Source organism: Mustela erminea, chromosome 3 (genome assembly GCF_009829155.1).
Source record: "Mustela erminea isolate mMusErm1 chromosome 3, mMusErm1.Pri, whole genome shotgun sequence".
In the NCBI taxonomy this organism is placed as follows: domain Eukaryota; kingdom Metazoa; phylum Chordata; class Mammalia; order Carnivora; family Mustelidae; genus Mustela; species Mustela erminea.
Window position 1 is genome coordinate 150,713,942 of NC_045616.1, and position 27,900 is coordinate 150,741,841.

The window sequence follows — 27,900 nt, forward strand, 5'->3', positions numbered from 1 at the left end:
TATCAAGTCTTTGGCAGAGGGATGCCATGTTCAGATATAGACGAGTTATCAGGGCGGTCCATCAAGGAGAGCAAGAGAAGCTTCTGCGAGGTTTACGGCTTAGAGTAGAGGCTACTGAACAGATGGAGAGACAGTGACACGGCGCACTTCAGAGCTTTGTTACCAGAAGAGCCCAGTGTTCAGCAATGAGAGCAGAAGGGACCGGCCAAGAATGAGCGCTCAACTGCGGACCACGGACATCTGCTTGGAAAGAGACGTTGCATAAATTAAAGAGTTAAAATTAAAAATTCTACTACTTATGGCACATTCTATGCAGAAAGTAATCTAAGCTTTTAAAAAGAAACTAAAGAGCACCAACTTTCAATTATTTTAGGGCCCATGGTTTATCCAGTCTGATAAAACGGAATTATTATATTCAATTTCGTGGTGGATTAATGAGGTAATATTTTTATTGCTGTAGTTAACACAACATGACGTGACCTGAAATTTGAAACAGCCAAGGCAATGGCTGAATCATTCCAGAGGGCACCTCAAACACGGCACATTGCTTTTGTAGAAAGAGTCTCTCCGGAGTGTGACATTCAGCGGAGACAAAACCCCACCCCACACCCACATTTGTTGAGAATGTCCCTCAAAAAAATCCCCTCAGTATCACTACTTGTTTTACTGCTTGGAAAGACCCAAAATTTATTAGCCTTGATGTCAGCAGTCATCAAGACTTTGTAGGATTCCTGACACTTCTTAACTTTCCACCTGCTAGAGTCCCACTGTATGGTAAATCTTTCATTAGATCTCTACCCACTCCTCCCACACCTGCCTTTCTTAAAACCCCCGTCTCCCATCACCTCCATCTATTAAAACCTGCTCCATGGTAAGATTGTGTGTGGTGAATTCCTACCAATAAGCCTTGATGCTAGAAGAGGATTTCAAATTGGCCAATGCATCTGTTCAACTCTTCTGTCTACAGTAAGGTCTCTCTGCCACGGTCACTCTTGGTAGGAGCTTTCTAAAGAGAGCCTTCCCCAAATAACTCCATCTTCATTTACTCAAGACTAGCTAGTTCTTTACACTGTTCTAAGGAAATCTTTTTCTCACTCTCTTTGTTCACTCTCTTGTCACATTTGGGTATGTGGACATCCAAATGGGAAAGCCTTCAGGCAGAGGCAAAGAATCATGATACAAGGCTGTCTGGCCACGCGCGAATGGTGACCAGTTGGTGGCAACAGCTTAGGGCACTGTGTTGAGGATTCATTCCAAGGCCCCTGGCATGGACCCATGCACGCACACAACAGAGGAGACAGGATCTGCCTACACCCTTTGCTGCCCCCAGGACAATGATGCCACAGAAACAGGACTTTCAAATCTTATACCAGGTTTGCCATTCTCTGGTGATGTGACTCTTGGGGAAGATTAACTTCTCTTCATCTCATGTCAAGTGGAGGCTCTTATGTTTGCCCCCCATGGGTTGGTGAAGACCAAGCCAAGGGCTCAAGCACTGTTGATTCTCTCCACTCTCCTCCTTGAGGGTAGCAACCAGTGAAGCAGCTTTCTGCATAGGACTTTCAAACGTTCCTCACTGTTTCTTAATACCAAGCACGAGTTGTTACAGGTTGAGCTGTGTTTCCACACAATCCATCCACTGAAGCTGTAACCTCCAGGACCTCAAGATGTGAATGTATTTGGCGCCAGGGTCTCTCAACAGGTGATGAAGCTAAAATGAGGCCATTGGGGTGGGTCTTCACCCAGTGGGACTGCTGTGCTTGGCAGAGACACAGGGACAGGTGTGTGCCCTCGAATGCAGGAGGACCCAGCAAGAGGGCAGCTCTGCAAGCCAAGGAGAGAGACTCTGGAAGAAACGAAATACACCGACACCTTGATCATGAACCCCCAGTGTCCATAAACTGTGAGAAGAGCAATTTCTGTTGTTTAAGCCATGCAGCATGTGGTATTGCGTAATGGCAGCCAGAGGAGACCAAGGCAGGAACACAGCACTGGTGTCTCCTACAGTCCCCGGTACCCCTTCCTCTGTCACATGAACCTCAGACGGAGGGAGCAGTGGGGATCCACTGACAAGGCGTCACTGACCCTTGACCCGCCACAATGTAGTTTTGCTTACTTTTTGTACTTACCAGAAATCCTGCCCACACACAGGGAATCCAGACACTTCTAGAAGCAGAAAAGGATTGGGTGTTTCCCCTCTCTCCAGCCAGACACATGGCTGCAAAATGACCAAACAAAAAACTTCCAAGTACAGCCCCTTCCTCCTTTTCAGAACCATCTTATGCACCATCAGTATTTAACAAGGAATGCCACTGCACAAGTGCCCCCCCGTGCTCCCCCCAAGACCGGACTGCTTCCTTGGGTCTGGAGATCCTTCAGCATGTTCTCAGAATCAGATTTAACTGGAACAATGAAACCTAGCACTCACCACAGTGCATTGCAACATTCTAACACCTTCCTGTAAGCAGTTAGATGATTTCTCTACCAGGTACACTATGCAAACAAGTGCTTCCGTGCCAGGGTCTGCCAAGTTAGCCTTGCCACGTGCAAGACTACCAACTGTCTACATGCCCTAAGGGGTTGGGTTGGGTTTGGTGGGGTTTTCCACCTCTATCTCCCCCAGGCTACATCCTCTTCCAACACTAATCATGCCCAACTCAAAACTGCCTTCCAGTTTTGGGGTTGTTTTTTTTTTTTTCCACTCCCCTTAGCGACCAGAGTCACATTTTTTGCAGTATTACATCATTCTGGACTTCTCTACCCTTTATCTGAGATTCCTGGCTACCTCACTATAGAAAGGAGCGACAAAAGATTCTCCTTTGGTAGAACGCCTAGCCTATGGCAATCAATACAGGAAGGAGGAACCGAAAATAGGAGGCATTGGCTTAGAGAAGGCAAGTTAAAAGGGAACATGAGTTCATCTGTCCTAATTTGCCAACTGCTCCCTCTAACCACTACCTGCTCTCCTGAGCGTCCTAGGATTTGTTGCCAGAAGCAAGGATACAGTCAGAGACTGTGCTAGTATGGACAGCACTCAAGTTCAATGTCTAACAAAGTGGTATTTTATAAAGCAGAAGGGCTAACGGACAGGGTTGTTTGGATGTGGGGGAGCGAAGTGAAGCCTATAAACACTCATATTCACTTTTCCAAAAATTCACTTTTTGTAACATTCCCTGCACTCAGAGTTGGTAGAAAGTTAAACATGAGGTCTTAGAGATACTAGGAGAACTTCTTTCCCACCGTGTTTGTTCCACTGAAAACGACCGCTCTTACCTTACTGAAATCATGTGTTTTAATTCCCTTGGGGCCAGCAGGGTTCTCCCAGGATGACCTCCACCCTAAGAGACTGTAGTACAGGTGAAATAAAGCTAAACTCTCTGGATGGCGGAAACAAAGCCAGTTAGAACACAAAAGGCGGAGGGGAATGGAGTGAGCTATTAATGTTCTTGTCTCTTGCGCCAAAGAAACCTTCGGGGTGGCTTTTCGATCATGAGCCCACCCCTGCATTGGAGAGGGAGAAGAGTGACATTCAGATGGCAGTCACGTGAAGAAACACTTAACCTGAGAAAACATTATTAATCTTGTATTAACCACCTTGTGAAGAACAGTGTTACAAACACCTGTTACTATTTGTCTGAAAGCCAAGCACTGGAAATTCTAGAACGGCGTGGGTTTCCAAAGTCCAGTTGGGTGAGCCCTGGGAATTCAAGGCTTAAGGTCTGGACAAAGGATTACCAGGGCTACCAAAGAAATCTGAGCACAGTCTAACCAACTTCCCTGTCAACAGGGCGTTACTGGTTACTCATTCCTCGCTGAGGTTGGGTGACCAGGAGAAGCCTCGGGAGCTATTGTCACCACCAACTGTTGAGATTCTTTTTTCCTTAAGAAAATGAAGCATCCAGAGAAGATTCCAGACCACCTTATTTAATCATCTGAATGTCTTTAGTAAACGCCCACGTCTCCTTACCCTACCTCCTTGATCAAATGCAGGATAACGGAAGGCGGGAAGGTATCTCTCATCTTCCCGCCTACAGATCACTGATTTCTCTAGATCTGCCTTTTCCACAACCATCTCAAATATGCCCAAGGCAAATACAGATGCTGCTATTCTGTACTCAACAGCTGAGAACATCTGTAAAGGTCAAAGACAGCAAACATTCCTCCAGCCCCTACAGATTTCTACAAGCCCAGAGAAGCTGAGACAATACTCCAGGAAGACCCAAGACCTTCCTTCTACGTATCCTGAAGTAAGGCGGGATGTTCTTACAGTTACTAGATGGCTGCTGTTGTTTTCTCTTTTGATACAGTGTTTCCCCAATTAATTGGTGTTACTATTTAACTTGGCTATTCCATTAGTCTGTGTGGTAATGGTGTTTTGAACAGAGGTCAACAGGTAAGTGAAGTGGGTCTGTTCAAAATCGATTTGCCAAGCAATCCAGGAAACTTGTAATTCAGAAGCTCAACCAGCAAAGGCTGGTCTCTAAGGTCTGTTTCTTCGAGAACTTGAAAAAGAGGTTTTCACTTGGATTTATTCTGGGACTGTATTTCTGACCTACGAAACTGTAGTAATTAAAAGCATTACTAAAACTGTGAAGTCACTTCCATATTGCGGGTTTCCCTGGGAAGAACAGAAATTCACCAAAGCTTATTCTCCACTTATTGAAACGTCTAAACAGATCACTTAAAATAGGAGACGAAAACTGCCTCTCATCAGAGGTAAACTCACCACGGTTTCTCCGAGTGCGAATCCACGTAATTTACAAGGCTGACAGAAGTTTCAAAAGCCTGATTATTAAGCCTTACAAAATGTTTGCAACAACTTAAGTACCGTATTAAGTGCCATATTTTCATGGCTACTTCAGAACCTTGCGGCACTTTCAAATCCTCTAGTCGGTCCCAATACTATAAATGGTAATTCTAAAGAAAAACAATTAAACCTCATGTTTTATGTACCTCTCAAACTAGGAGGCCAGACAACACTAGTAATAAAAGCTGGTGCCCATCCTTTCTCCACAACATTGTACACTGGATCTGCCAAGACACTCTCAGCATCCCCAGCGTCCAATTCTGGATTGTTCCACTCATTTTACAGCCCCCCCCACCACCAACCATGAGTCTAAAGCCAACTGGCTTTCTTTCCAACTGTGTACCCTCCCTCTGCAGCCCCCCAAGCTAGCACCCGGTTCATTTAAGGAGGGAAACAAAGATATTGACACCAAAATTTAGTTTTATTAACCAAGTTATTTTAATGCATGCCATAAATGCTTTGGCCTATGAAGGAAGTCACGTGCCTATGATGCAAGAAGAAAAAAGAGATAAGCTGAAGAGGAAAGAGGGCATGCAGCTAGCAGAACAGCAGGGACTCTCCGCAGACAAGTCCCATCAGTGGGTCCATCAAAGGCAGAAGAGATGGTTTCTGCAGAGGCAGGGAGAAGAGGACGGGCAGGAACAGACACCCAGGATCAGGACTGGATTTTCAAAAAATGGTACCAGGGTACAAGCATGGCAGGAATTTAAGTTGCAGAAATTGAGTAAGAGTTTGACTCAATTCCACAGAAGGGAGGGGCAGCTGGAGGAAGGCTTTCTTGGGAAATAACCTGGTTTTCCACCGGCCACTAACCAGCTCAAGACTTTTGAGTAAGCCACCGACTTTTCTAAGATCCTTTTGAGCTCTAAAGTAAGTGTCGGTCATGAGCTTTCAAACATTCTGTTAGGATGACACAAGGTATTTACAAAAGGCTGAGGCTAGGGTAGCCAGGGTACTAGTATTTAAAAGCAGCCACCAAATTCCCCTAAATGAATCCTGCAGAGGCAGAATGAAATGGGTTCACAACGTTGGGATTCAGTCTGTTTCTCGCATCAGGCAACGCTAGGTACTGAGCAGGAAGGGGGTCAAGTAGTATCTTGATTAGTATCTCAAGGGCAGAATTATAAGGAAGGCATTCGAGCACTTATTTCCACCAGTGAAGGGTAATAAGGAAAGCGAAGGGGCCAACCAAAGTCACATCCATCTAAGAGTCCTTATTAGGGGCAGCCGCCACCACCATCGTCCTCACCAACACCACCACCACCATAACCATCGTCATCATCATCATCGCCATCCAAGAAAAGGAGGGCTTAAGGATATTAGCTCCTGTTCACTCTAACAAGAAGCATTTCTAATCTACAGGTCACTTCATGTATTCAGTGACTAAATATTTATTCTGCATCGTATCTCTCCTAGATAAGTAATTTTTCACTGAAGAACTTAGGACAACTCTCTCTAAATCCAAACTGAAAATGCTGATATGTTAGGAGGTCACCCCTTTATCCCACGTCCATCGGACGTAAGATAAAACGTCCAAGGCTTATGGAAAGTACAGTGTAGCACTGGGGAGGAGAGGGCCATCAGACATGGATTTGAATTCTAGCACTTTCTATTCGCTTTACAGTCTTACCTACATTATGGAGCCCTCCATTTTTTATTTACTTCTGGGTAAAATTCATTTTATGGTTTGTTTCAGGGGATGAAATTCAATTAGAGAATATGATATACAGGAAATACCAACAAATGTCCTCCCCCATCCTTCAACTTCTCCAGATTAACAGCAAAAAAAAAAAAAGCTTTCACTGAGGAAAACTTTAAAAGATATAACATCCATATCTAAAACCTTTCCTACAGTGAACACCTGACAGAGGAGAAAATATAATTTCCCTCCTAAATCCCTAAGATTCAAAAAACTGTTTTTAAAAAAACTAGAAAACGATTTAACTAGGACACCTGGGTGGCTCAGTAGGTTCAAGTTCCTGCCTTGGGCTCAGGTCATGATCCCAGGCTCCTGGGACTGAGCCCCACATTGGAGTGTCTGCTCGGAAGGGAGCCTGCTTCTCCCTCTCCCTCTGCCCCCCCAACTACTCATTCTCTCCCTCACAGATATAATCTTTAAAAAAAAAAAAAAAAAAAAAAGGAAATAAAAAAAAAAAAAAGTAAAGAAAAAAAAAAAAAAGAAAGAAAATGATTTAACCAAAATGAAAATGACTTTACCTTCACCTAACAGCAAAACTCAGTGTCCAGGAGGGAAAACACAAACCACTTGGGCAGAGAGCCCTGAATTAAAGGCCTGAAAGGGTCAGTGATTCCAGGATCCACCAAACCCAACTTCCTTTTTGCTTTTTTTAAGAAGCCAGGATGACAGGTCTCCATGATGGTAATTTCAAAAATTTTGTGACCAGGTAGGTGACAATAATAATACTTCCTGAGTAATACACATTTTACTCTTGGCATGGGGTGGTAGGGATATGGCCAAGTGTAAACCACGTGTCTTCCCAATTTTAAATATCAAGACTGGTTTATGTCGATCTTTGTACCAATGACTAAAACCCTCCTTTCAAATGCAGACAAGTACATCTTGTTCAGGACCCAACAAACTTCCTACTTCAAGTAATCTGAATGCATTGTATCTGAATGCACTGAATCCAGTGTTGCCCAGATCTCAACCTTATCAAAACAGTAAACCTTTCTCTGATGCTTTCACTTTTTTTGGCCCCATTTTAAAAGCAGTTCAATATGGAGGCTGGGGTTGTCTTCATCGACTCAGTCTGAACTTCCGAAACTAGGCAACATATTCGAGGTATCATGGCTACACCGGGCGGGTTTTCCTAGACCACATATTTCTACGTTCTACCAACTTCTGTCCAAGGCACCACCACAGACCTGTTTTTCGATGACCTCTTGGACAAGTATGTGAATAGCTAGAGACATAGAGGGAAAGCTGGTTTGCTCACCACTTTATGGTGACTGGGCCTTACAAAGTCATGCGGAATACGTGAGACAGTATCCTAGGTGTTTGATGATTTCACTTGATCCCTACAACAACCCAATAGAGTAACCCCCATTTTACAGATTTTTGAGGGTTGAGGCACAGATAAGTTAAGCAATTTACCCAAGGCCTCACAGCTAGTAAACAACCCAGTGAAGTCCAACTCTACCACACCCAACCCTCCAAATCAGGCTTTTCTAAATAGCATACCCTTCACACCCTGTACAAGCAATGGCCGAAATATATTTCAAAGAGAAGTTTAAGCAACAAACCAGTGAAATCCAGTCCCTTCGAAAATATGAAGAAAAATAATTCAAAAAAAGTTCATAAAATGTCTAAGTGATGAGGAAATACTGTGCAAATGCTTTGCCTTCCCCACTAAATGCTGTTTTTCTATATTATCTTGAAATGTTTTCTTATGCCCTGGGCCCCTGGTGTGCATGCAGATGGTTTCTATTTCTAAATCTCCAAAGCTTTCAGGAATTTATTCCCAGACTCTGAAACCTGCTCAGTTGCAACCTCCCCTCACCAACAGCCTTAGCTAGTCAAAAAACTCTCTGCTTTCCTGTTTTTGTTCAAAAAAATCTGCCGCCTTTAGAAAGCCTGATTTTTTAGGTTATTTAAATCCTCAGGTTGCGGAAGAAGGAAAATCCACCACAGGACTCTCTCTGCATCCGTGTCAGCCGATTTCTGACTTCCAGGGGGGGACAAGAGAAAGCTGTTTAATCAGTGTTGCTAAGGCTTGTGCCTTTAAAACTGCAATTTAACTATATCCTGGTAAGAACTGGATTCCATATGGTCATCTACTTTCCATGTGGTTCACTGGACACTTACCTAGATGTCTGTCTTAATAGTGATGGAGGGAACAGCATTCAACAGAAATCTTCCTTTGGCAGGCTGGGAGCATCTGTGGCTCTAGCACTACCCCCGTATTTTCCCGTAAGAATGTAAATGCCATCTCTCAAGTTACGTAAGCAGCCATGGGAAATTCAATGAGGGTGGCTACCCTGGTTTCATTCAATCCACTTTTGGGCAAATTCCCATACAGTGTCTCATTAGATTTCAAATATGTACATGTATGAGAACAGTAGCTAGTAATTATGGTATTTGAGCATCTTTGAAACTGAAATATCTGATTTCCAACTGAATACACTGAAACCCACAGGTCCTGACTGATCAGCATGGGACAAAAATACAGCTCAACATACAGAAAAGAGTTAGTGATGACAATCACACAACCGTTGAAAATGAAGAGTAAGAAGTCAAGTAAGAAGTCAAGAAGCCTCCGAGAGCTAGCCATTGTGCTTAGGCACATTTTAGCTCTGTGTGTGGTCCTTATTACGTGAGAAAATAAGAATTATTACCCCAACGGTACAACCAAAGTTAAGTTAAATTCAGAGAGGCTTGAAGTCATTTGCCCACAGTGGTTTAGTCACTGTCTTTAAGAGCTTTCAAACCAGCTCCTTTCCACTGTGCCTTAGGGAACCAATCCCAGATGTACCTTCTCAAAACACACTGAGTACTTTATCTTTGGGGGGAAAAAAAAAATTCTGGGATCATCACAACTCAAAGCTGTTTCCTGATTATTTATCTACCATAATTAAGCCAAAGAATGAAGTTCACGTTGCATTGGGTTATCTGAAGTCTTAAGACACTAGAATAAATGGAAAGGATTGGGTGGGCTGAGAAAACTTGATGGAAGCCTAGATGCTGTGGCACCCACTTCCCAGAGAACAGCTTGTCTACGTCCTCCAATTTCCCTCAGCCCTCAGCCGCAACTTGGCTTCCAGTTCACCAGCTAACATGGTCATTGAGATGTCAACCTTTGATAAAGAAGATGTAAAATGAGTAGGTATAATTCCATGTAAACTACAGGCCAACGCACATCAGAGTATTTCTTTCAATAGAACCAGACACCAAAAGCAATGGCTTCTGACACGGTAGTTGGCAAAGGCCTTTTCCGGATTTTTTTTTTTTAAAACAAAATTTTAAAAGAGGTCAGAAAAATAAGACAGAACAATTTCATAAGTCCTTTATTTTGTAACCATTGTTTATTACAGCTTTTCAAGTTCAGTGGCGTTTCACCTGAGTTTTTAAGCCTGTAAATGAACATCTTAATTTAAGATGTTCGAGGCAACCCGTATGTTTTACACTGCTAGAAACTGGAAATGAGCTTCTTAGGACACTTGCTACCTAGGCTCCCGCATTCACATACGTGTTTAGAAAGACCAAAAATTGATTATTTTCCAAAGACCAGTATGAAGCACTATAAAGTACCCAAAACCATATAAAATTCTACACCAACTAGTTTAGTTTATCATTAATAAGATTTTATTTTACCATATATGTGTGTATATATAAGGTGTATATATGAGCATGTATATAATGCATACACCCATGTGCACTTATGTGGCACCTTAAAAAATGTTTGGATTTTGTAAGTTTTTACAAAACTACTGTGTATAACACGCAGACATCCATTTTTACAGCATTTCACAGTGACCAAATCTCCTTCAAACCGAAGCTTTCCACACTTTGCTTATCTGACCACGGAATAAAAATGGTTTTTAAATTGTTCTTAATGTGAATTTGTTTAAAAAAAAAAAAAAACAACCACACACAAAACTAAAGAGGCAGAAGACATCACATCTTAGACTATAGTATTATGTGTTCTGGTAAATCCAGTGAAATTGTAAAGATGCCTCCAATGACAGAGAGCCACAGCCCTTGGCCACAGCCCTTCCATCGGACATTCAAATTAGGGTGGTCCAGCAGGAGAGAAGATTCTCTTCCGTTCGCCATAATGAAAGCATGAGCACCAGTTAAAGACAAAAATGCCACTGCCCATATGCTTCTTGTTGGAACATTTTGTCAAAAGGCCCATTAGCTCCCTTGCTCCACCTGCTAAGGACGGCCAAAAAACTAACGAGATAAAAGAATAAGGTAACTGATGTTTTTTCCAAATTCAGTTTAAAAATCAACTTGCTTAAAAACCTACGACTCTCTGAATTTGGAACATATTAGCATATATTTGCTATCCAAATCCATCTATATTCCAACTCACTTCTCCCTCAAAAACATAATCTAAAGGGGAAAGAAAAAGAAAAAAAACTGCAGATACCCCCCTAAACTGTAATAAGCCACCCAATACGAAGGAACAGAGCGGGTACCAGCCAGCTATCCTACCAAATATAGGTTCTGATATATTAAATGTGATCAATATCAATATCCCCTTATTAAAAGGAACAAAAGAGATGACTTCCATTTGCCTGCTCGATGTCGTCCCACCAGGATGTACAGAGAATACTTAAACATAAAATTCTTAACGGGCCATTGCAAAAATACCGTATTTAGCTATTTTATATCCGTAAGTCACCTTCTGGATAGTAGACTAAAGTAGCCCCCAAAACCCAAAAGAAATCTAAATGCCCATAATCTGGATAATACACCATTTTTTTTTTTAAAGAAAATTGACCATCAAAGGTATATATATCATGGCTTCTTTTAGAAAGAAAAGAAAAAAAAAAGGAAATAAAGAAAAAAAGAAAGAGAAGCATTATGAATTCCATCAACCATCTTCACCCCATCAGCCCTAGTTGCCTTCTTCCTCCTTTCTCCCCTACCAATGATTTTCACCTCCATGGGGCTGGCCTTTTGGGATCCCTAGTGAAACAATGAGGCAGGAATCAAGAAGAAAAAACAGGGTTAGGATTCTGACAAGGTAACCATTTTCTCTGTTCTGGGTTTTGTAGGCCATCTTGTTCCTATAAACGCCAAAATGTCTTAATTTCTCCCAAGCAGTGACACTAGGGGCAGAGAGCCACTGTCAGTTTTGAATCCAATGTCCCTTAATCAAAGGACCAGCAGCAAAAAAAAAAATCTGTCAAATGGTTAATTGATGCAAATCGCGGGCCACCATCACTGCAGTGCAATAAGCTACAGAAAAAAAAAAAAAAAGGACAATGAAGAGTACTAGGAAGGAAAGTTAACAGGGTTCGGTCACAAAAATATTTAAGCCACAGTGTGCTCTCATCACGAAGGACCATCTTATTTTTCGTCAACTGAAATCACTAAGAAAGCAAAAGACGCAAGGTGACCTGGAAAAGAAGACACACACAGAGGGGGGAAAAACTGTCATTTGTGTCCAAGGATTTCACGCAACATTTAGGGCAACCGCCTTTGTTCCTCGGCTTCAGAAGGGAGTGGGTGGGTGGGTGATGGAGAGATCAGACGCGGCTGCCGGGGCCCTCCACACCCTGCTCTCCGGCGCATGCGCGAGGCCAAGACAAAGGAATAGGTAATTACAGTCCCGATTCATTCATTTTGCCCGCAGTACTGAGATCGGTTATCCCTGGCTGTAATCCCGGGGAGGGGAATCCACACCCCTAGTGCCCAACGACCCCCTCGACGCTAACCTGTTCGGTTTTAACCCCCCGTACATGTGCTCGCGGCCTCGCGGGAGACCGAGGTGTGTCAACCCCGCTCAAGGTCCTAAAAAAATGCACCCGCGAGCGCGGGGCTGACTCCGGCCGGGTGAACACTACACCGGCCAAGGCTGTCCGCGGAGCTCGTTTCGCGGCGGAAATGTCTCTGGGGACGCCGATAAGGAGCCCGGCCGAGAGTTCGATGAATATTCATGAAAAGAATGCGGTTAGTAGCCGCGCGTGGCGTGTGCGAACGGATCCAGGGATTCGCCGCTTTTCTTTTGGGGGGGCGGGAGGCCGGAGGGAGGGCGTGGGGCGGGAGGCAGGCACCGGGCGTCGGGTTTCAGCGTTAGCGCTTTCGGCAAAACCTGCTAAACCCCAAACCTTCGCTCGCAGCGGGGCTGCGCCGTGGGGGCCGGCGCGCTGTCAGGTTCAAGCTCACACCCTCCCCGCCGGGGCCGCGAGGGGGGAGACGCCCAGCGCATCTCGGAACCCAAACCTCCGTAAAAATGAAGTGCTCAGACACAGCCCACAGGTTAGCGGGAAAGCAGGGCGGCCACGTCCGAGGCTGCGGCTCGGCTCCGCTCCGATGTGCTCCGGGAGGCACGTCGTCGTGGGAACCTCGCGCTCCGTGGCCACCGCAGGCCGAGAGACAGGAGTCCCCCGGGTCTAGGAACCCCATTTGTGACACCAAAGAGGCACCTCCCTCCTCCGGATCACACCAGATCCCCGTATTCTCTCTCCCCCTTACTCCCGCCCCACCCCACCCCCACCCTCCATCTCCGGCAGCTGCGCCCCGCGCACCGAAGCGCTTTCTTCCGGGCTGTGAATGGTTCCGATGACAGATACGCTCCCTTCGGCCGCACAAAACCGTCTCTTCGGGACTCAGTGCGTTTAAAGGGCTTCGCATTCGCCAATTTCCTCCTTAACGAGCAGCTTCCCTCCCGCTACCCACCCCCCAACTCCGTTCAGCAGACTCGCCACCCCCACACCCTTCCCACCCTGCAAGAGGCTGAAGCCACCCACCTCGGGGGTCCCCATCCCCCCGAATCCCCGAAGTGCGGCAGGAGCCTCGCGGAGGGTCCCCACGATGGGCGCCGTCTAATCCGGCCCGCAGCGCCCTACGCCCCCGGCCGCGGCGCGGAGAGAACAAAGGGCCTCGAGGTGGGGCGGCGGCGCACGGAGCCCCCGGGCTGACGGCACCCCGGGTCCGCGGGGGCGGCGGGGCCGCTGGGGCGCGCCTCCTTACCGGCTCTGGGTGCCTGTGCCGCCCCTGAGTGAGCGCGGTGCCGCCGAGGGGCCCGGGTCGCAGGCGTCGTCCGGCCGGTGCCTGGCCGCAGGCGGAGGCTCTCTCCCCGGCTCGACGGCGGAGCCCGGAGCGAGGAGCGAGTTGGAGCGCTGCCGCCGCCGCCGTCGCCGCTGCCGCTACTGCCGCCGCCGCCGCCGCTGCAGCCTCTGCATTTCTCGCGCTCGCGCTCCCCCTCCCCTTCCTGCCCAGCGCCCTCCCCCGGCGCGTCCGCCCGCCCAGCCTCCCTCCTCCCGCGTACCCCGCCCGCCTCCCTCCCCTCCCCTCCCCTTCCCTCCTCTCCCCCCCATCCCGGGCCCCGCCCGCCTCCCTTCAACTGCCCTCCATCCCGCTCCCCTCCTTACGTCCCGGTGGTCCCCCTTTCCCCTTCCCCTCCCCTCCGTCCCCCGTCCCTCCTGCCGGTTCATCTGCCCTCCAGGAGGGCTTCCCACTCCCTCCCCACCTCCCTCTCCTCCCTCTCATCCTGTCCTGTCCTTTCCCGCGCCCCCCCACCCACCCACCCAGCCCTGCGCCGCCTCCCCTCCCCCGCCGCGCCAGGGCTGTCTGTGGGCACTTGTCTCTTCTCTTTCTCTCCCTCTCAACCCCCTTTGGAATGGTTTGATAGGAAGTGCTCCGTCTCGCTCAGTTTTAAGGGGCTGCCTCGAGGTGATGAATGACGCCCCCTGCCACCTGCTACCCTTCGCAGCACCCCAATGCCGCTCGCGCGCGACGTCCGCCTGAGATTGCGATACCTGGACGGGCGGTGAGGGTGAGGGTGACCTGGTGGCTCCCCTCAGCCCATCAAGGCAGACGTCCTCGGGGTTGAGGGTGGCGGCTAACGGCAGGCAAGTCCGGGCGGCGCCCCCGCGGACCAGACGAGCTGGGCAGGCGGCGCCTTCGCACGCTGGGCTGAGCCTGGAGGTCTGCGGCTGGGGACTAGCGCGACCGCCGAGGTCCACCCTAGTGGGGCGGGCGGCGTGCCCCTGCAAGAATGCTCTCGGGACTTGGCGAGGAAGGAGAAAGGACAAGAGCCCGAGGAAAGGAACCGTCGGTGTTCTATGTCTGTGCTTTAAAAGGGGCAACCAATTCCCGGGAAGACTGGGATAGTGGAGACAACCCTTCCCGGGCCGCCTAGAAGCGCACAGGTCAAAGCCGTGGCCAACCACCTACGACGTGCCAGTGGCTTCAGGCACTGCCACTTTAACACCGGGACATAAAATAACCGTCAGGGTGGCGTTGCATGCCCACCTTGCTTATCTGTTGGCAAGAAGCAAATGCGAAAAATAACACGACAACGCTTACAACCGCAGCTGTTTCATTAGACAAAAGCCAATTTTACCTTCCCTCAACCATCTGAACCTTTGGAACTTTTATTTGCGGCATTTTGGCGCCCTCTGGCTGTGCTTGGATTGCTTTCCTGTTTGCCAGCACCCCAGCAAAGAAAGCGGTGGAGTTGCAAGTCCTCCTTCAAGGTGGATCGCGCCCCTGACCTGTGCGTGGATTTGGGGGTCAGGTTCTCCTCCAGAATCAAGAAGACAAAATGCCACCATATTTAAAAGGCAAATTTGGCACTTGCCAAAGGCAAGTGCGTCCGCATTCCACTGAGGAAAGGTAAGTTCGTTTTTAATTAATGGGAAAAAACTTAACAGAACTTAACTAAGTTTTAAATTTAGTGTCAACCCAATACTTCAACTTTGCTAGAAATTATGCAGGGGAAACACTAGACTACGGCACTGAATGGATATTTACAGTTCATATATGACCACAGCAAATTAAACACGTGCAAGCTGGAAATGTTCACTTCTTAACCAAAAGTGGATTTTTAAAAATGGTGATTTTGTTTCTATGTAGGTTTTTTCCCCCAATTTTTTCCTTTCCTTTTTTTTTTTTTTTTTTTTTGCCACTTAAATGAAATAGCAAAGAAGTAAATATGGTACAAGAGCAGGGAAGAAAATTTCAACTAGGGTCGCCTCCAAAGCATTTTATATATTTGAACATTTACGCTCAATAATTTCATATGTTCGATATATGTCCCTCATTCTAGAACAGCATTTGTGAGGCTATATATTGGTTTTCTCAACCTCCTATTTGGGGCCAGTAATTTTTTATTTTGGAGGGGGTGGGGGGTGGGGGGGGTACTGTCCTGGCTCTGTTGGATGCTTGCCTCACTGCTGGCCTCTAACCACTAGTTACCAGTAGTGAGTATACCTGCGTGCGACACATACCATCACCACCACCACTAGCGTGACACGAGCTGGGACAGCCAAAAATGTCTCCAGATATTGCCACATGTCCCCTGGGAGGCAAAAATCACTGCAGTTTGAAAACTGCTGGGCTGTAAAATTTTAGGTCATCCCAAGCAGGCCTCTAAGTTCTTACTTTACCAAATCAAATGAGCAGTAGCGATTTTATTAAAGCTCAAGACATTTACTGAATGTATTTGTTAGGATATCTGAATGGTCATTTCATTAATATTCAGTTTTAAACTCTGTGATCTTTCAGATAATGTCAGTCATCCACAAACTAATAATAAGTTCCTGTTGTGTTTGTGTGAGTGGCCTCTGAATGTTATCTTCTATTTTTCCTTAGTCCAATTTTTCAAAAAAAAAAAAAAAACAATACAGAAAGAAATGTTTGTTACCTTCAGTGCTTCTGGTCAAATGTTCCTGATGGAGAAAACAAGCCTTTCAAAGGAGTGATTGGAAAACAGATCACAGGTTACTATAGAAATGGAAGGCAGAAGCTTACTCCAGTGAGACTGTGTCTTGTCAATTTTATCTCCCATCAGATCTAGTTGTCCTTTTAAAGGATTTTTTTAAGGAATTCTTCTTTAATGAAACAATGATGTAATTGGTTGATAGGGCTATTTATTAATCCCAGAATTTGTACTCATGTATCACATGATGACCGAAATGTTTCATCTCAATCCATTACTACATAAAATCCAATATGGTGATGTTTTTAATCTGATTTTTAGTCATTTTTCTAACGTCTTACATTATTAAGGTGCATGCTCTTGAAAAATTTTATAAACACACACTTAGGGAATTCATGAATAAGCATTTGAAGCTCTGGAGTTTAAAAGAAGTTGTTAACAGGGCGCCTGGGTGGCTCAGTGGGTTAAGCCGCTGCCTTCGGCTCAGGTCATGATCCCAGGGTCCTGGGATCGAGCCCCGCATCGGGCTCTCTGCTCAGCAGGGAGCCTGCTTCCCTCTCTCTCTCTCTCTGCCTGCCTCTCTGCCTACTTGTGATCTCTCTCTGTCAAATAAATAAATAAAATCTTTAAAAAAAAAAAAAAAAAAGAAGTTGTTAACATTAACCATTGTGGACATCACTAGCTGCTTAGATCCTAAACTAACGACTGGGATGGATACGTTCAAGGTGCAATTTATGACAAATTTAATTACCTGTTTGACATGAGACTCATGAAAATAAAAACTGCTTTACTCTCCCAATGGAATGGATATATTTTTAATAAACAAACCTGTACTTTCTGGGTTGTAAAATGAATTCTATTGTCATTTTCAATTGCCTGAATGATTTGCTTCGGTGAAAGATAAGGTGCATTATGAAACTACTCATCCGAAAGAGGAGGTATCCAGTGACTACTGATTTTTCCTGAAAGATTTGCCTAAGAATTGCTTGCAATATAATGGATACATTGTCACCTAAATTACTAGTCAGTTTCCAAGAATTTTAGCGTGTCTTCAGCTTTCCAAATTGCTATCCAGTGTGCAAGAGAGTAGGAAGTAGACCTCATCTCCCCTCCAGACCTCGCCCGCCGCTCCTGGACCTCTCACATCAGCCACCCAGGCCTGGCATCTTCCTCACTTCCCCTTCCCTTTCTCCTAAATAGTAAAAAGAATTAAGACCCCAAATAAAAGAGATGAACCAACATGAGTGAAACAAAAGCATGGTGACATGCAATCATTTGTGTTACCCCAGCTGTATTTGCTTGATGTCTTTCTGGCTAGCTCCTGCTCAAGGCCACTGTGGTCACCCAAGCCCTCTGAGACCCCCACAGAGGATTTGATCAGTTCAGCTCTGTGCCTAAGGACTGGGTGGATAAGGGAATCTCTGTAAATGCTCAAAGACCTGACCTTCAAACTGCAAGCTTTATAAAGGCCAGACAGCCAAAGTGACATACAAAATTGTACAGCTTTGGTTCCCCCTGAAATATATTTATGATTTTTAATCAAAGGAAAATATTGGAATCTGTAAATGCATTTCATCTTTCTCTCGTCCTACCCTCCAACCCTCCCATGATCACAACCTCACCATTCACATACCCAAGTGAAAGGCCTTCCTTTGTGTCCATCAGTGGTTCTCCAGCAGATGCCCTTTTGCTCCCCAGAGCACAGCTGGCAATATCTAGAGGCATTTGGGAGAAGAAGGTGCAAGGGGGTTAAGTGCTCCTGGCATCTAATGGGTAAAAATCAGCATTGCTGCTAAGCATCCTACGGTACCCCCAGAACAGCCCCAGAACCCGCAATTACCCAGTCTAAAATGCCCATAATGACAAGGTTGGAAAACCCTGGTTAAAAAGAGCATGAAGTTGGAAAAGACTTGATTTGTTTTAAGAGCACATTCCGCACGGGGGCCCGCCCCTTGCTGTGGGTCAGGGTGTCTAGCCGGCAGTGGGGTGTAGACGAACGCGGTGCAGAGATTTTCCTCTTAGCAGGGGCCCACCATGCACCCTGAGCCCTTCCCTGATGACCTTCCTTGACTGGAACACAAATCAGAGCAGTCGCTTCGAGAGCAGTGCTGAAAATTAACCTCGGGGATTTTGAATTCCAGTCTCTGTCCCTACACGCTGAGGAACTGGAAGAACACGACTTCACCTGGCTTCCCACTTTCAGCCTCCCCTTCCAGTCCTGTAAAACGTTAGCTCGGAAACCCGAGCAAGCATGTATTTACTACAAAGCATCAGACTCGAACTGGAAGGAGCAAGCTGGCTTTGGCCCTCTGTCAAAAGGCAGATTTAAAAAAAAAAAAAAAAAAAAATCTAAAAAACAAAAACAAAACCTCATACTCCACCTAAATTGTTCCCATTCCAACTCCCTTCTCCCTTTTGAACACTGTGATTTCTGCCCCCCTCCCCCACTGCCATCCCATGGGCCCCCAGATACTTTTCTATTCACCTGCATTTTCTATTCAGGAAATACATCGAATCAATGATAAAGGGTGTTTGCTTGACTCACATACAAGGGCTTTTTCTAGACGGTGCCCACCTGTTTCTACAGACATAGGGCAGGGTATGAAAGCAGAGGGGCCTCAGTCTTAGGAAAACAGTCCTGTTTTCCTAATTCTTTGGCTGCCCTTCCCCCATAATCGCCTGTTAAAACCTTCAAAGAACAAGTTAGTTTTAAATAGCGTAAAGAATGTTGTAGAACAATTATTCACATGGCTCTACTTTTGAATAAGTGAGACGGAAGAGATTCTAGTATTAAATAGCATGAGCCTGAGGTCTAGCCCATTCCTTGTTACTACCTGCCTCTACTCTCAGATCAGCTCCTACTGGCAATTAAAATAGTTTTACTTCAACTCAGATGCAAGGAACGGTGCCGAAAATAAATTGCTAAGTGCAAAAGCAAGTTGCCAAACAGAATGCAGAGGATGCATATTTTTGGTTATAAATTAATTAAAAGATCCTGCCTTGCCTTCTTCTCCAAGTGCAAATATTGTCCAAATTCCAATATATTTAGCCAACTCTGCTTTTTGGATAGACTCCCTAAAATCCTCAGATAGATGCCATGACCGCCTTGTGTCTGGAGCACAGCAATCTCCGACCCAGATAAGGTCATCTCAATGTCAGAATGATTTCTGAGCTAGGGTACTTGACACAAAGCATCATGGTCCCTGTCTTAAAGCATCAGTGTTACCAAAGGACTTGGAACAAAAAAGAAAAACAGTTTCATTATAATTAAAATATTCATTTGATCAAAATCAAGCACAAAGAAAGATGTCAAAAACTTCTTCTCAAGTACTAAAGCAAGTTGCTGAACAGTACAGGAGGTATTGTGCCATTGCACTGTTACTGAATACGTGGGAAAATTCTGTGGGATCTTCGCCCCAACAGTTACCAGCATCCCCCACTGAGAGCTGGTGTCATTTCAGAAGTGGGTGGAGGGTTGCTCAGCTTTCTAACATGTTACACACTTGTGTGTTAAACGAGTACTTTTGCAGTGACCACTTATTATTGTGGACTCAGAGTATATAATTTGGTGTGTTGCTCGGGAGACCTGTGCTGCGCCAAGAAACCAGCACTCGGGGATTGCCTTCTCAGCAGCATTCCTGCTGTGTTTTTTTTTTTTAACACCATACTTCTCCTCCTTGTATCTTTCTGCTTCCTCACCTTTAAATGAGTGCTTTGATTTCGATGAAGAATGTGGCCTGACTCTCCCCCCTTTCGGCTGGGAGACCAGGTCTCTAGGAAACCCCGCCCCAGTCTACCCCGCTTCCAAAAAGCACCCCTCCCCAGCTTTTGAGGTGATTGCAGGGACAAGATGTTAGCCTAGCGTTAGCCCTTACTATATATGAACTTACTTGTTTTGTCGATGGTCCCATAATCACACCCGACACTCTGTTTTCTCTACGTCTGTGTATCTGAGTGATCTTCTATTACGTAAATAGCCTTGCTGCTGGTTCGAAATCACTTAAGCCTCGTATCTTCTACGAAGGCCAGTTACCCTCCTTTTTGTTTCTTACTCCTGACAGTGCTGCTGGGACAACTCTAAACACACAGTTCTCATCTTTTGAAATATTTTCTCGGTTTTAAGTTTCTAGAAATGGAACCCATACATCATACTATGCTGATTTTTATGGTTCTGTCCTCCAGGAAAATTAAACAAACATCATGGCACCCAGAAGAAACAAAGGGAATTCATTTCTCCAGAGATCCAACCCCAATACAGTTTACAACTTTTCACAGGTGCAAGATATTTTTAAGTTGCCTGTATTTAATTAGGGACAGGATGAGACTTTTTTTTTAATGTTGATTCACTGTATGGGTTTCATCTGATGTAACAGTCTGTCTCCTATGAAAGGGTTATTTTCGGTTCTGTTGATAAAAGTCCTCTAGTCATCCCTTTGATGACTTTTCAGTGGGAAGATTGACTTTATTCTTACAGACCAGTTCTTTTTGACCTCTGTTGAACTTGGCTGAAACAGGTATAGGAGACGCGGCAGACCAGCTTGATCTTTAGGTATGAATGGTTCTAAGACCTAACTGCCTCTGCTTTCTGGCTTTATGAGTTTGAGCTCAGATCTTCATCTTTTTTAGTCTCAGTCTTTTCATCTGGAAAACGGACATATTTCCAACTTCACTGGGTTAGCCTGAGGATTATACAAGAAAATTTATTTAAATCCCGCAGCCACTTCATGAAACACACCCAGAAAAATGTGTCCTAAAGAAGCTGATGTTACAAGACCACCAACAGAGTCATTAAGGAAGGAGTAAACTAAGGCGTCAGTTAGGGAGAGCGGGAGAGCACGGGTGTCTGTAGGGGAAGCCCGTAGCACATGGTGTCCCTCTATGTTTGCACAAGAAATTTAGCTCTAAGCTTCCTGGCAGCCAAGAAAAGGAAGTCAAAATAGTATGGACTACTAACTGTCATCTAAAAAGGAAATGTTTGCAATGTATGGAGAGGGACAAATCTTCCAAGCAATCGGCTTTCAGAGGAACATATCGATGTAGTCCTTTATGTAAAGGAGAGTGAATTACTTAAAGGACAATTTTTCAATAATGATTTTTCACAGGAGACAGAAATTTTCTCACAAGGCCATCTAGGACATCAAACTCCACAAGCCATCATATCACAATTCTGAAAATGAAAATTCTGGATTTTATCATACATCTTTTAATTCTGAGTTCTGGGGGTGCCTGAGTGGCTCAGTCCGTTAAGTGTCTGACTCTTGATTTCAGCTCAGGCCATGGTCTTGGGGTGGGGTCGAGCCCCTGGTTAGACTCTGCCCTGGGTGTGGAGTCGCTTGAGGCTCTTTACCTCTGCCTGTCTCCCCCACAAATACGTGCGTGCATAATTCTGGAAATATAATTTTAAAAAAGTAATTCTGGAAATATAATAATTATATAGTATTTTTAAATCAATTTATTTATTTTTTAGGAGGAGAGAGAGACCATGGGGGGGGGGTGGGGACAGACGGAGAGGGAGGTGGGGACAGGGAGAGGGAGACACAGAATCCTAATCAGATTCCTTACTGCACCTGGAGCGCAATATTGGGCTCAGTCCCAAGACCCTGAAATCAAACCCAAGCCGAAAAATCAGACGCTTAACTGAGCTAACCAGGCACCCCTGAACCACACCCACCCCTCTCCCAGACTCTGCAGCAGCCTCTCCCTTTGAGTCTCAAGCAAAGGTTTCCAACGTGGGGAGCCCAGGGGTCCTAGGGGACTTGGAGATGGCCATGAAGGAGTTCTTCGTCCCTCTCTTTAGTTTCTTCTACGTTTTGGTGTGAACTTGAAGCGAATGCTGCAGCGCCAAATGGACTTCTCTAGGGTTATAGCGACAGAAGAGTGAGACGAAATACTTGTATTCTAAGGTTTCACCTTCCTTTTTTCAGCATCTGTATTTTGGCCCAGCCAAGGGCTCTTCCATTTCTGCCCGCAGGGGCGCTATGGGAGCCTGGCAGTCGGCCACCCACCAGCCCCTCCTTACACCTCCCGTCCCCCACCCCCTCCCCCACTCCCTCCATCTTTTGGGCAGCTACTTAAAATCTGCTCCAGGCCTGCGAATTGCCAGCTGGAAGCTGCAGAGGCCAGAAGCACTGGGACGGAAGGGGCCACGGGGAAGAGTTTTGAGAGCGGGGTTTCCGCATCGGCCAGCTGGATGGACGCTCCGCTTCCTTAAGTGGCTCCAGGGAAACCCCAGGAGGAGATCTGGGAAGGAAGGTGGTAAGCTTGATGTCCCTGCCCAGGGGGTGAGGCAGGCTCAGATCCCCGGGGAGGGCAGAGAAGCAGAGAACACAACCGTTCTCCAAGGGCTGAGAAAAATAGGATTGACCTAAGCACATGGAACTACTGCTATACGATCTTTAAAATATGACTGCTTGCATAGATCTCTATTTTATGCCATATTTCTTCAAGCTGTTATTAACTGATCATGTCAAAAGTACAGATACTTTTTTAAGAGGAATTAAAAACCAAGTTTAAACACAGAGTCCTTGCCCTCGGAAATATACAGTATAATGGAGAAGCTTACAGTCTAGGGCAGGAGTTTATAAACTTCTTCCCAAAAAGGCCAAGCAGTGACTATTTTGGGTTTTGCAAGCCATGAGATTTCTGTTGCCACTGCTGAACCCTGCCACGTTGGCGGGAAAGCAGCCATAGACAATCTGAAAACAAATGGACATGGCTGTGTTCCAGTAAAGCTTTATTTATAAAACCTGTGGCAGGTCAGTTTTGACACAGCGGCTACAATTTGCCCACCCCTGCAAAATTCACCCCTAGAGGGGCGCCTGGGTGGCTCAGTGGTTTAAGCCTCTGCCTTCGGCTCAGGTCATGATCTCAGGGTCCTGGGATCGAGCCCCACATCGGGCTCTCTGCTCGGCGGGGAGCCTGCTTCCCCCTCTCTCTCTCTGCCTGCCTCTCTGCCTACTTGTGATCTCTCTCTGTCTATCAAATAAATAAATAAAAATCTTTAAATAAAAAAATAAAAAAAAAATTCACCCCTAGACTGTAATAAAGTAAATTTAAAGTTTCCTTTCACAAATTTAGATTTTTCATATGCCTTCTTTCATTTTTTTTAATTTTATTTAATTAATTTCATTTAATTTTAATTTTTAAATTTTATTTATTTGCCTTAAAATATTATTCTGGAGCAACAAATAAATGCAAGCAAAAAAAGGAGCTCTGCAATTTTTTTAACATGCTACATGCAGAACGTCATATGAATGGTCTATATTCTCAAGTCATTTTCTTTTCACTATGATAAACTCTACATTCTTCAAAGTCTCTAAATCCATTCAGATGTTTTTTCATGGACCCAGAACATTTATGACTGACACATAAGGTGATGAAGATTTGCATTCAATCCTGATTTCCTTTAAAAGGGGCTTACACTCACTTCTGAGGCTTATTGTATTTTAATCTCATTAACTTCACATTTACTGTCCCAGTAATTGAAATATAGCTTGACATATTTGCCAGTCTAGTCTGGAATTACCCCTTTGTGGAGAAGCAAAATGAGGGAAAAGAAAGCAAATGAAGTCAGTCATCCAGAAGAGAAGGAAAGATAACACATTCAAATGGAAATAAAATATTAAGCATAATTAACATCACTTAGTGCAGGACATTTTTCGGAAAGTGATGTTTTTAAATATTATACAATAAAAAAACTTTTCCTTCATGATACGGGAGAGCAGATGAACTCCAGTTAAATAAAATAGATGCAAATCCATGTCCATTTATCTTAGATTTACTCTAGAGATTGAAGTTTGTAATTCTGAGTCTGAGCTTAATTCTTACTCTGTAATTAAATGCTGAGAACTGCTCAAAGGTTTTAGTCTAGCTGAAATCTAAAATGCAGCAATGTGCTGAGATTGTCTTTGTTTTTAATTTATTTTTATTTTTTATTATTAAAGGACGAGAGGGAGAGGGAGGGGCAGAGGGAGAGAGAGAATCTCAAGCAGGCTCCACGCCCAGCGCAGAGCCCCATGCAGGGCTGGATCCCACGACCCCATGAACTGAGCCTAAATCAAGAGTTGGATGCTCGACTAACCGAGCCATCCAGGGGCCCCCAAGATTCTGTCTTTTCAAATCACTGCTCACATTTAGAACTGGAAGGAGCCAAGTTGTCCAAGAACGTACAGCCAATGTCACTTCCCACAACAGTGTGGACTTCACTAATAAATCACCATTGACTCTTGACGGAATTTGTCTCATGGCCAAAACATTATTTAGAGTATTATACTCACATACCACTACCAATTAGATCTCACCCCAAGGCAGCCATATAACTGTCACTTCCAAGAGAGTGCAGTCCTCCTTTTACAAACTGGGGAGCTGTAAGATTAAAAACCTTCCCGTGTGCCAAGCAGGACCCTCTTCAACGTAATGGTCTTTCGGCTTCTGTTTTACAAAATCCCGATTGCCCCTAGACTAGGGCAGGGTGGGAGCTGCCATTATTACTATATGAGTTCACAGGCAAATTAAACATATTGATCAACCACCTACTAAACAAACAATTCCTGAGTGCTGAGAATTCAGCAATAAGCAAGGCACACAAACCTCCTGTGGGCACGAGAGATAAAAACAAAACTTTTGAGATGCTTTGTTGTGATGGGAAGCAGAGAAACATAGCTTTAGCCAGAGACGATTTGGGATTAAGGAAAGACTTTTTTAACTGGAAGCCACTGAGCATGTGTACATATTGGAGGACATAGCAAGGGGGGAAGCAGCCTTTGCGAATGTTGGAGAAAGAGGGGTTTATAATAGACGCAAAGTCCCTGAGTCCTTGAGAAGGCAAGAGGTGTTTGGACCCAGAGAATAGAAGAGGGACAAGTTGGCCTTTATAGCAGCAAGGACGTGTCACACTCAGATAACATATAAGGAAGATGAGCGAACATCAAGGGAAGATGAGCACCTATGTAAGTAGGATATTACGTCTGCAAGTTACAAAGGTTGACCACATTTCCAAATTCTAACTTATATACCCAAGTTTTTGTGCTGTAACACACAAGCTCCAGGAGGGTGGGGATTCTTGTCCACTTCATCTGCTGTTGCAAGCGCAGTACCCAGAGCAGTGTTTGGTTCTCATTCCGGGCTCAAAAAGTACTTACTGAGGGAAATGTACAGCCAAGCACTCATTTTGCCAAGTATGATTTTCCAAGTCACCACAAGGTGGCAGGCTCGTTAAAGAATACACAGTGTCGCCCACTTGGCAAATTGTTAGCGCATGATAAAGGCTAAAACCAGAGAACGGGTGACTTTTTTTTTAAGATTTTATTTATTTATTTATAGAGAGAAAGCACAAGCCGAAGGAGCAGCAGAGGGAGAGGCAGAAGCAGAACCCAACACTCCTACACACACACACAAAAGCCAGGAGCCTGACATGGTGCTGGATCTTGGGACCCTGGCATCCTGACCCAAGCTGAAGGCAGACACTTGACCAACTGAGCCACCAGGTGCCCCGACAACTTCGTGTTCTTAAGACAGTCTTGGACAGTTGCCGGTTAACTGTGACATAGATCCGGCTTTGCTGTTCCCATTGACTCAACTCAGATCAAGCATCACAAATTCCACCCCATCAGATGATTCACAACGATACTTCTGTGATTGGCCCCTTTAATTAAAAAAAAGGGGGGGGTAAACTGTAAATCCTTCATGGGAAGTTTTGGAAGCCAGTTTTCTCAACAGAACCTTCAACGGTCCAACATTTGGATGTGGAGACACCCAAAGTAGAGGGCAGTGCAGGAGATTAGTTGAACATTTCTATGTAGATGAACACACTCCCAGATTTCCTCTCAGTCTTTCAGTAGAGACAACTGCCTCCATGCTCCCCAGTCCCCACACCCTTGGCTGGAAATGTGCCCTAAAGAAATGATCTCAAGCAGTGCCAATCTAGTTATTACTGATAAGTACATAATGTGAGGCACAGACCTTAAAATAAGGGAATTCACTGAAAGCCAGTTTAATGATGTAGTTTACTCAGCCCACTTCCAAGAACCTGATGCCAGAAGGCCACAGCCAGGAAAATCCTGCCCCCAAACAAGAGATCAGAAGCCTCTCTAGGGAGCTGGGTCTCTAATGAAAAGTGTGCTCCCTAGCCCAAATTTTAGTTTGGCACCTGTTTTGAAGTCCACTTTTTACAGGTCTATCCATACACACACAATTTACAAATCACTTTCAAGTATCTTGGTTTTAATTATAAAAGGACAACCAAGAATCATCAGGTATTTAAGAAAACTTGCAACATGATTTGGAGACTGAGAGGGAGGACTCCAGAGGATGTAGCAGTAAAGCAGGAATGGATGTATATGTGCTGTGTGTACCCTCAGAGCTCTCAGGGAAGACAATTTAGTTATAAAATAAAAACAAGAAGATAGGGCACCTGGGTGGATCAGTGGGTTAAGCCTCTGCCTTTGGCTCAGGTCATGATCTCAGAGTCCTGGGATTGAGCCCCACATCAGGCTCCCTGCTAAGCAGGGAGCCTGATAATCCCCTCTCCCTCTGCCTGCCTCTCTGCCTACTTGTGATATCTCTCTCTCTCTCTCTTTCTCTGTGTGTGTGTGTGTCAAATAAAATCTTAAAAAAAAAAAAAAAGGAACAGGAAGATAGATATGCAACAAACATCAGAAAGCAAGAGAGACTTCTTGGGAATTAAATATAACCAAGGTATAATTTCAACAGAAGTTTAGACTATAATATGGAATAGATCCTAGAAAGTAAAGCAAAAATATCAAGAAATAGAAAATAGGAAAGGAAAGGAAAGAGAGAGTTTCAAAACAAGAGGTCTAATTTTTCTGAAATTTCAGAAAGGAATAAATTATCAATGACATTATAGAACATTTTCCCCAGCACTGAGAATCACAAGTCTCCAAATTAAAAAGGCACACTGTATGCCTAGCACAGTAAATGAAAAGATCACAACAAACAAACACATCATCTCAAAATACCAGAACCCCCGAGATAAAGAGAAGATGCCAGAACCTTCCAGAGAGGAACCCAACAAATGGAATCAGGAATCAGAATGAAAATACTAGAAGTAAGAAAATAAAACTTTCACATTTTTAAACGAAAATTATTCTCAATCCATGATTTTATACCCAGCCAATCTACCCACCCAAAAATAAGAGTACAACAGATATTTTCAGACTTTTAAAGACCGTATCAGAATGAAGGTTAAAACTAAGGAAGAGTGGGACATAGAATCCAAAAAGAAGGATGTCCAGCATAGGACAGGGTCAAAGTGAAGTCACAGGGTAACAACGGTGCTATGAATTCAGACATCAGCTGACCCAGGCCAGATTAGAGCAGATTAGAGCAGATGAACAAAATCTGTGAGGGGAAGGTCTTCCAGCAAAATTGGGAAGATAATACTGAAAGACACTTGCTATTTGTTTGAGAACACTTAGAAATAAAACAAATACAGTTTCAGGGACAACTGGCTGAGTGTCTGACCTTGGTTTTGGCTTGGGTCGTGATCTTGGAGTCCTGGGATCAATCTGTCAATATCTGGCTCCAAGCTGAGTGCAGTCTTCTTGAGATTCTCTCTCCCTCCTGTTCATGATCTCTCTCTGTCTCTCTCTCTCTCTCAAATGGATGAATAAATCTCTTTAAAAAACAAATATAATTTCAGAGACAATAGAGCAAATGAGAAAATGTGGTAACTTTAGAAAAAACAAGTTTGTAAAAAGAAATGAACTCATCTACTCT

General features: G+C 44.8%; 1 protein-coding gene and 1 long non-coding RNA gene across 3 annotated transcripts in view; both read right to left on the reverse strand.

Moving 5' to 3' along the window:
• BASP1 (brain abundant membrane attached signal protein 1) overlaps positions 1-14,354 on the reverse strand; it is a 54,828-nt gene extending 40,474 nt beyond the window's left edge. Inside the window, exon 1 of one of the 2 annotated variants that reach the window (XM_032337726.1) lies at positions 14,261-14,354. The gene's annotated coding sequence lies outside the window, so the exon portion shown is untranslated. Of the gene's footprint in view, positions 1-13,472; positions 13,699-14,260 lie in introns of those variants that run through there. The other variant, XM_032337724.1, reaches the window with a different exon arrangement.
• A 7,321-nt stretch (positions 14,355-21,675) lies between these two features.
• Positions 21,676-27,746, reverse strand: LOC116587042. Its single transcript, XR_004284274.1, has 3 exons — positions 27,646-27,746; positions 21,894-22,019; positions 21,676-21,764 (listed from the first exon to the last, which is right to left on the reverse strand). It is a non-coding gene; the product is annotated as an uncharacterized LOC116587042 (long non-coding RNA).
• Positions 27,747-27,900: the final 154 nt, after the last annotated feature.